The 9,618-nt window shown below is 46.9% G+C and overlaps 1 protein-coding gene across 5 annotated transcripts in view; it reads left to right on the top strand.

Annotated features, from left to right (window-relative positions):
• The first annotated feature begins 274 nt into the window (after positions 1 to 274).
• The window catches only part of FOXP1 (forkhead box P1), a 581,933-nt gene continuing 572,589 nt past the window's right edge, over positions 275 to 9,618 (top strand). The window contains exons 1-2 of one of the 5 annotated variants that reach the window (XM_041764652.1): positions 275 to 634; positions 2,477 to 2,621. The gene's annotated coding sequence lies outside the window, so the exon portion shown is untranslated. Of the gene's footprint in view, positions 635 to 2,414; positions 2,622 to 9,618 lie in introns of all 5 variants that reach the window. The other 4 variants (XM_041764646.1, XM_041764645.1, XM_041764639.1 and 1 more) reach the window with 4 other exon arrangements.

Here is a 9,618-nt window from a genome sequence, read left to right as displayed (position 1 = left end):
TCCCTCCAAGCTGTGCCCCCAACTCCCCACCCCCCCCAGCTTTGGCAATTGCGATTTTTTTTTTTTTTTTTTTTTTTTTGCTGCGAGCCTTGTTGTTTACCCAGCAGGTGGATGTGACGTCAGGGACGCACAACAGCAAAAAATAACAACATCTCCCTCCGCGACGTGTTGGCCTCTCTCGCGCGCCTTATTTATTTATTTGTTCCGGGAGGCCGGGGGGGGGGGCGGGGGGAGCCGGGGCCCGGGGGGCCCGGGGAGGGGGCGCGGCGGCTCGCGCCCTGGGGGCGCCGGGGGGCCCTGGGGGCGCGCGGGGCGGAGAGGGGGCCCCGGCGGGAGGCCGGGAGGCGGGCTGGGGAGCGCCCCCAGGCCGGCGCTCCCCGCGCCTCTGCCGCCGCCACTGGCGCTGGCCGGGCTCCGGGAAGCTAGTCCGGAGCGGAGGAATCTATTGTTATTTATTGTGTGGCGGTTGCATGCTGTACTCGCGGCGGCCCGGCCCTCGTCCGGGAGTGCGTGTGTGCGCGCGTGTGTGCGCGAGGGAGTGTGTGCGCGGGGGTGCGCGCGCGGGCGGGAGTGGGCGCGCGCGGGGAAAGGCCCGAAAACACCTTAGTTTGCACCGAGAGACCATTTGCAGCGGGTGAGTTTGTATTTTTCCATTTCTGCTCCACTTTTTCCCAAGCTGCCTCCTGCCTTGTTTCCGCCACTTTAAACAACAACAACAACCAGCACCAAAAAAAAAAAAAAAAAAAGGAAAACGAAAAAAAGGAAAAAAAAAAAAAAAAAAAACTACTTTCCACCTCCAGGCTCCACGTGCATCTCCCCCCCGCCCTCCCCTCTCAGCCTCTCTCCCCCGGGCCCGGGCCCAGGCTCTGGGGTGTGTGTGTGTGTGTGTGTCGGGGGGGGGGGTTGGGGCCGGCGCGAGGGTGGGGGGGGCCTTCGGCGGCGGCGCCCGCACGCTTGGGTCCATTTCCATAAGTCAAATGAGGGTGGTGGGGGGGGGCGGCGACGGCGTTGGGGAGGCGAAATCGCCTTCCCCCTCGGCCTCTTCACGCCTGGCTCTGCGCGCTGGGCGATCGCCGCGGGGAGAGGCATCAATAACCCAGGCCGCCCGGCGCAACTTTCGATGTCGGGCGTCTGGGTGCCAGGCGGGGAGCAGGGCCGGCGCGGGGCCGGGGGTCGCGTCTGTGGCGGGAGGGGGCGCGCGCCGGGAGCCTCGGGAGCCTGAAGTTTGGACTTGGAGCAAACTTTTTCCCTCCGCTCTCCGCGAGTGTGTGCCCCTCCGTGCCCCTGGATCGTAAGGACGGGATGCCCGCACCCCGGGCCCCGCGCCTCGGGACATCCCCGGTGCCACGCGCGCCTGGCCCCGAACCTGCCCCCCCGCCCCCGGAGCACGGAAAACTCGGACACACACTCGCGCACCCCCGGCTAGACACGCACCCTCACGCGCGCTCGAGCCCGAGCCCCCAGCCTGGGCGCGGACCGGCCAGCTCCGCGGGTGGGAGCGGGAACGGGGTGCGCTGCGGGGAGTCGCCGCGTCGGGTCTCCTCCCCTCCATCACACATACTTTCGGGGTTTGCTCTCCTTTGAAGCTTGGGGTACCGGGGCGGGGGGTTTCCCAAGCCTGGATCTGTCCAGAGGCGCGCGGGAGCCCCGTCCCGGCGGCCGGCGGTCTCCATCCCTCGCCAGCTCGCCGCCTGCCTCCGCAGCTCCCCGCGCTGCATCCCCATCCCGCGGGGGACTCCGCTGTGCCGGCTCGGGGCTGCGTGCGCTCCGGGCGGGGACGGCGGCGCCGGGAGCCCAGAGTGTGCCAGTTGCCGCGGGGTCGCGGTCATCCGCTGCCTCCGCCTCCCCTCGCCCCCGCCCCCCGCCCCCCCCCCTCGTCCCCAGATACCGCCGCTCGGAAACTTTGATTCCTTCTCCTTTTTGGCCCTCGGCGAGGCCCCCTCCCCACCTGTTGTGAGCTCCGCCTCGGTCCCCGGAGACTGGCGGTGACACACGCGGGCGCCGGGGAGCTCCGCGCCCAGAAACAAAGTCGCATGCCCCCTCCCCAGTGTTTGCTTCGAAATCGCAGCCTGCAGCACACCTCCCCCCCCCTTTCCCGCGCAGCTCCCGCCCCTGTGAGAATAAGGACTAAATAAACAGTTGTAACTCCAAACCTTGTGCCTGCGATCGTATGCCTTTCCCACCCCCTTCCCCCTTCCTCCCCCCTCCTTTTTTGTTGTTGCAACTTTGTAAGATCCTGGGGAAGGTGCTGAGACTCTGGCTCGGGCCGAGTTCCCGGTCTCGGGATCCTTGCAGGGATTCCCTAAGCCACATCCTCCCCGCCGTCCGCCCGCACTGGCGGGTCCTCCCAGCCCGCCGCCCTGTGTGCCCGGGCCCCCCCAGCCTAATCACTTATCCCACTCCCCCTCCCTCAGTTCCCCCCAACCTGCGCCGGGAAGCCTTGCTGAGGGTCGCCCTGGTTTCTTGTCGACCGCAGAACCCGAAAGTTTGCAAGAGGAAGAGAGCGCGCAGCGAGCCAGCGGGCCAGGGGCAGCGGCTGCGGCGCCGGGGACCATGGTGCTGCCGGCGCCTCCTGCGCGGGCGTGAAGGCGGCGCCCCCACTCCCTCCCCGGACTCTGCGGGTAAGTCGAGGCGGCCGCGGGCACCGGGGCGAGGACGCGGGCGGGGGCTGCGGAGACCCCAGAGCCCCCGGGGCTCTCTCCCCAAAGGGCCAGCATGGGCGGCGCGAGCGTAGGGATGAGGCGCCCGGAGCCAGGAATGTGCCCATCCTCAAGCTGGTAGGTGCCTCGGAATACTGGACTTTCTCTCTCTCTCTCCTCTTTTTTTTTTTTTTTTTTCTTCCTCCTTCCCCTTCTCTTTCCTAAATCCGAGAATCTGGAGATCAAAGTTTAGCGTGGAATGTAAAGTGCTCCGATAAAATATGGTGACATCTCCCGTCCCCCCTTCTCACCCCACTCCCCTCTTATAACTATTAATTATTTCCAAGTCATTGTGTCCAAATACCCTTGCCTGGCTGATTACAAAGTGTATTGATTTAGTCTGGGCTCATCCTACGCATTCGTTTTAATTCATTTTCCTTTTGCTCGACCAGAAAACCCGAAATGAAACTTATTTCTTCCTCTTCCCATCACCCCGCCCCCCCCAACGCCTCCCCCCCCCCCAAGCTCTCATCTCTGACGCCTGGGCAGAATAATGAAATTAATATAAACATTTCATTTGGCTGCATTTAAGCTTCTTATAAGGAGCTGGTGTTGCTCTCCTGTCCGGTCACAGGTATTTTGCAAGTTCGGATTTCCTTTTTTGTTGCTGCTTTGTAAACAGGAATGCTGGAAGGGCATTCTGTATTCCTTTTAAAAGGAGTCTATACCTTGAAACCATCTACACTTTACCTATGGTTGTCCGTAGGCTTTAGGATTTAGGGCTTGCACAATAGATGAGTTGAGAAAAAAAAAAAAAAAAACTTGAAGGATATTTAAGGGATTTTTCTACTGCTGAAAATATATTGAAGAATCTCTGCAAATTTTTACCTTCCATCTCCTTTCCTTCGTTTTTCCATAGTGATAATCAGTTTGAGGGGAGATGTCTTAACTAGAATTTGAAGAGAAATGGTAAGACTTCAGGTGTTTTCTACTCAGGGTTAGCCTGCATAATTGAGACAGAGGAGTTGCAATTATTTTCAGTTCCAGAGAGAAATGTATCAAATCTTTTTTAGAATTCCACTGGAGTTTTGATTCTCAAAGTGGAAATACCCATCTCTTTGAGTCCAGGAAAAGAAAATTGGGCTTACAGTTTCAGAGATTTGGAATGTTTTTTTTTTTTTTTTCTCTCTCTCTCCCTGACTTTTCTACTTGAAACATCTCATAATTAAAGAGCATTAAAAATATAAAAAGAAACTCAACTAGTTACCATTCAAAAGATGTCAGCTAAAGTCTCACTGCAAAGGGGTGGTAGTGGGGGGGAAGGTTTAGCATCTTACCACTGGCAGCATTTTTCCCTCCTTAGACTTTGGATTAGTCATTGTATGAGAGAGAAAAAGAAATCAGTTTTTTTTTTTTTTTTTGGAAAAGTAAAGTAAACAGCCTCCAACTGCTGAACCTTGACAACCCAAATTAAGGAAGCAGGAGAGATCAAACAGAACTACTGCTGGGTTGTTGTCAGGAGCTCTACATGGAGAACTCTGGACTATTCGATCAAGCAGCAAAGCTATATATTCACTAATGCAGAAATGGACCATTGCAAATGCTGATCTTTGTTGTGCAAGCTAAGGCTCACTTGGAAGGAAATACTCCGCTCCACTCTAGGCAGCATTTGAGTTCCTTATGGATGTCGAGTTGCTCAATAAGTTATTTTTCTAATACGGTCTTGCTTATGAAGAGCATGCACGCAAAAAGGTATGGAATGAATATTAAGTCTTCCAGAGGCTGCCTTGCTACCCAGAACTGTGGAGTGGAATTCTTTTTACCAACATCAGACTCCTACACTAGAGTTAGGTAACGTTTTCTCACATCAAGTTTAGAAGATCTGCCTTGTCAGGAAAGCCAAGGTTTTGTATGTGAGGGTTTAAATCTGATGTGAAGCTCAAAAAAAAAAAAAAAAAAAAAAATCCCTGGTGATGAAGTTTTGTGTCAGCCCACTCTTGGAATTTAAAAAGGCGAGAGGGAGCATTCTCCAGATTAGACATAACCTCTTTTTTTAGATTGACATTCAACATGACCACGTTGCTACTTTTATTCAAGTTCTCTGTAACTTGTCCTTGCTTGTTGTCTAGGAAAATTTAACTGCTTTACATTTTTAAAGGGAGTAGTAACAGCAATTACTTTAGCATTTTGTTTTCACAGGTTTATCAAAGTATAATGAAAGCAACATCAACTATTCAAATTAACTGTCTCAAATTAAGGAGGTTATATTGCTGGAGATGTGTCTGTAAGATTTTGTGTTTATATTTAAATAGTGGAGTAAAAACTGCAACACTTTTTTTTTTGTTATAACTATCCCCAAATTAAGTGTCATTTTTAATTAAGTAGAACAAAGTAGGAAATAGGGCAAGTAAACACGTAAAGAAGAATAAAAATGATTGCCATTTAAGGATTGCATTTTTAATTAACGTGTCCATCACACAGTAAGCACTTTATGTTTTTTTATGTCAGAGTTTCATAACCATAGTGCCCAACATGTTTCAAAGTGTGTAGCTTTTATTGGATCTATCTTTTATTGTATAATTAAACAATGCGAGTTAAACATACACATGGAGGCTGTTAGGCAATTCTGTGCAATATGTAATGTTTTTTAAAAAGCTATAAATATTTTCTAGTTAAATCATTTGTACCAACAATAACAAAAGTTGACTGGGTTAATATTGAGCCGAGGTATGGTTTTCTGTTACTAAGTTTTTCCTTGCTTCTCTTAAGACTCTACCCCTGGCCTTGTGTATTTGCATTCTTAGGCTCTATAGGAGAATATGTCTGTTTTCAGCAGTTGTTTAAATTAACAGGAGAATTGTGGATATTTCCTAAACAAATATATTTATACCACAGCACGTCCAATGCCGACATTAAGAAAGTGGAGGGAGAATATAGCAGATGTGACAACTTCTTTTGAACTCAGCTTCCTCTTGCAGCCAATCTTATTGTGCTGTTTATTTAGTTTTCATGTTTTACTTAAGACTCAAACTCGATTTTGAAACGTTATCTTGTAAGAGGCCGCATCACAAAAAAGTATGTGTATTCAGACAATGTTAGTTGTTATCATACCGATTACATTTCAGTGAGTATGCCAAGAATATTTACAGGGCATTGCAGGAGTTCTGTCTTTTAAAAATAATTTTAGGCACACGTTAATAAAATTTAAATAGATTGCAGGCTGTCAGAAAATAGTATAAATTTTGTTTATGATTCAGTTACTTTAAGGTACTTACATTAAAGAAACTCATTTAACCCCTGACTGAAGAGCATTAAGAGGGGAGGGAAGCCCTCCAAAGAGCTCCCACTGCCCTTTGCTCTCCTGATAATCTTAAATTACTACAATTTAATTGCAACTTCAAGGCATTGAGCATGAGCTGTTTCTCTGGGGCTGAGAAAGGGTTTTGAGAGCATAGCTAGATTTGCACAGGTGGTATTTTTGTTTTTCAAAAATACATTTTTGCTAAGGGCTCATTCTTTCCCTTTCTTATCCTGTTAGGTGTCCTATTCCTTTTATAGAATTCAGTCATACTAAATGCCATTTTTGCTCAGCCAGCTTTTTTTTTTTTTTCTGTTTTTTGGACCTAGAGTGTATAAAGGTCTCAAGCAAGTAGAGGTTTGTTTTCTAAAGAAAATAACCTTATGAGAGGCATCTGCTGAATAGACATGAACCAACATATACTTTTACTATTTGCAGGGGATTTTTTTTTTTTCCCCTTCAGTTGATGGTAGTAATCCCACCAGGTGATCAAACACTGAATTTTTGAATCAAGCCAGCAAGCCAAGTTAAGTTTGCATTTGGGCCCATGTATTTTCCAAATGATCTTTCTTGTGACTAGTTACACTGGTCTTTAGGCCACTTTGCCATCACGTGTGCTGTCCAAGGAGCCATCTTAAACTGATTTTTAAAGATACTTGTCTTCCACAGTACTCAGATGAATTAAGGTTAGAGGTGCCAAAAGCTGGAACATGGGCAGACCATGAGATGAGATGAATTCCTGTAACAGAGGAAAATCTGGCCAAATATGGGGTATCTTATGCATGACAGTTATTGTCCCCCGTGCCCCCCCCACCCCCGCGGGGACATACATAGTTTATTTCAATGTGCATGTGACGATGTGGTTAATGGAAATTAAGCATATTTGGCTTGTGTCGCCAACCTAAAAATAAATGTTGTAAGGAATGTTTGATTTCAAGAAGTGCTTTGGTTTTTTATCCTATAGATAATGTTCTTGCAATTATGGCTACAAGGCTGGTATTCTGGAAAGAGGAAGTACAGTGTGGTAAAGTGCATGGCAGTCAGGAGAGACAATTAGACAATGTTCTTTGTTTCTTTAATAAATTATTCTTATTAATTACAGCCAGTTTGTGCTAAGGCATTTTTTTTTTTTTTTGCGTTGTATTTGAGAAGCCAGCTCCCATTCAAGAGAAGGTTGTGCCAGAAGCTGTATCCTTTCCCTCGTGCTGTTGTACCCAGTCATGAGATCTATTGACCAAACTAGCTGTGGATGTCTCTGCAAGGCTTGTTTTTCTTTTTGAAATCCCCTGATGGCAGTTTTTAATATATGCCCTACCTTGTGCACAACAGGTGTTTGTTTGGTAGTTTTTTTTACAGGATTTAAAGTGAGAAAAACATTTCCTACCTACCAGCCTCTGGGAGAATCACCCGCCTAAGAGAAAGACCCTGGTTCCTGATCAGCAAGTGTAGAAGGGTTTTTCCTTAAGGCTCTCCAGGAGCCCGGGTTGTTTAAAAAAGGTGGGGGAGGGGGCCCAATTTAGTGCTTTGATATTTGCAATTAAGTTGTAGTAATTCAAGATTACTGGGATAGTGCAAAGGGCAGTGGGGACTTTTTAGTGGTCTTCTCTTGACGCTCAAAGCTGCTCAGTCATGGGGTTAAATGAGTTTCTTCAATCTGAGTACTTAAAGTAACTAAATCGTAAACAAAATTTATATTAGATCCTGACAACTAATAATCTATTTAAATTACATTAAAGTATCTAGGCAAAAATTTAATTAAAGACAGAAATACTGTCAAGCCCTGTAAATATCTTGACAGGTCTACTCGAATGGAACTGATATCACGAAATATTTACATATGTCTGGTGTGTTCGGGGAACATCTCGGCTGTGCCTGTGCTGAGCTAATTGCACTTTCTTTCCAAATCACATTTTTAATAAAATAGTTTTTTTTTTTTTTAAAAAGGAACATGAATACATACAAAATTGTGTTCAAGGGTTCTGTGTACTGTTTAGTTCTCTTTCTTTAGGAGCACCCTGATGGGTATATTTCCTCCAACTGCTGCTGATTCAGACAAGCAGCTGAAATGGAGGGATCCCTGACTAGAAAACTCATGTCATTATGTTGTATTTCAACAGTTTGTAGCTATCAGAGGTTAGTGTGTTATGGGACAGTTTGCTGAGGGGGAAAAAAAATGAGTATAAGCATGGCATTATCTTAAATTAATTAAATAGAATAGATTTACTTAAGACAGGACAGAGGTTTTTCTCCCCATTTTTAATATTTGGATACATGTGTATATTAAGAGGAAGTCAGGTGGACATCTACATTTTGCTAGATTACTTGATTTTAGCTAAGACTGTGATCGGCTTTATTTACTAGGACCCTGAATAATATTTCTAGCATCAGGCTCAAAAACTGAATTCCTGAGGTTGCTTTTTTTTTTTTTTTTTCCCTTTCCCTTCCAGCTCTGCATTTGAGTCATAACATGATTTTCTCTGCTCTAGGTTTCCTGTCTGTGAATTAGGGGTAGTATTTTAAGGTATGTTCTTTGGGCTTAGTGATCTAATGGCACAGGTGCTGTGTTATTACTCAGATTCTTTAAGATGTTCTTGTTGCTCTCTGGACATTGACCACAGCTCTTGCAGGGGAGGATGTGGTATGTGTTTTGCTTGTGTTTCTCCTGTCCCAGAGCCCTGAGTTGGTGATGTCTGATCAGAGGTGTTGGCAGTCTCCTCTCCTGGGGACAGGTGAGCACAGAGATGGAACACACATGCTCATGCGTGAAGTGGAAGGAAGTTGCAGTTGGTCCTAAGTCAACACGTTTCAGAGGGGGGCTTTGCTCACCTGCTTCCAGGTCATTGTGTGTGTTTGTATATGTGTCAGAGAGTTTTATTAAAATACAGATTCTTGGATCAGAATTTTTGCTGACTGATGATGGAATCCATTTTAAACAAACCTCCCCTTGTAATTCTGAAGCACACTAACCAGGGGACCATGGGCCAAGTGATTTAAACTGCTAGAGATTCTGGAACTGAAATCTCGATCTTCTTTTGGATTTTGCTGATTGATTTTCTGTTTTATCTTGAGACCTCTTTGATTTCTGATGTGTTCGGATTTCCATTCAGAGTCAAAACTGGTGGTTTTTAAGCATGTACGAGTATTGGAATCACGGCGGAGCTTTGGTTCTGGACAGAGACATAGTTGCGCTGCTCCTGGATGTGCCATATCTGGGCTGAGGCCAGCATTTGCGTTTTGAAAAAGCTCCCCACACGATTCTGATACCCGCCAAAGTGGGAGAACCGGACTCCTCAATTTTCAGAGTTGGATGAAAGCCTACAACTCCTCTGAAGGGTTTAGCTTAACTCTTTGGACCTCATGAAATCTGAGAGGTGTACAGGCTTCCCTTTTGAGTCAAGCACCAGAAGAAACGTAGATACTTAGAGAAATAGAGGCAGAGCACGAGCGTCACAGCTGCACAAAGTGCTAGGAACAACCTGGAATGTCGATAGCTTTCACCAAGTATGGGACATTTCCTTTCACATCATGCCCTTTTTGCATCCACATTTTCAATGGGCGTTGTCATGTTGTAGCTACCAATTAGTGTCAAATGGCTTTCTGAAGTTTTTTTTTTTCTCTTCTGAGTATTTCATCTTAATTTTAAAATCTGAACTGTTTACTCATTAGAGTAACCCTGCTGGC

Source organism: Vulpes lagopus, chromosome 7 (genome assembly GCF_018345385.1).
Source record: "Vulpes lagopus strain Blue_001 chromosome 7, ASM1834538v1, whole genome shotgun sequence".
NCBI lineage: Eukaryota > Metazoa > Chordata > Mammalia > Carnivora > Canidae > Vulpes > Vulpes lagopus.
This window is presented reverse-complemented; position numbering and strand designations above follow the sequence as displayed.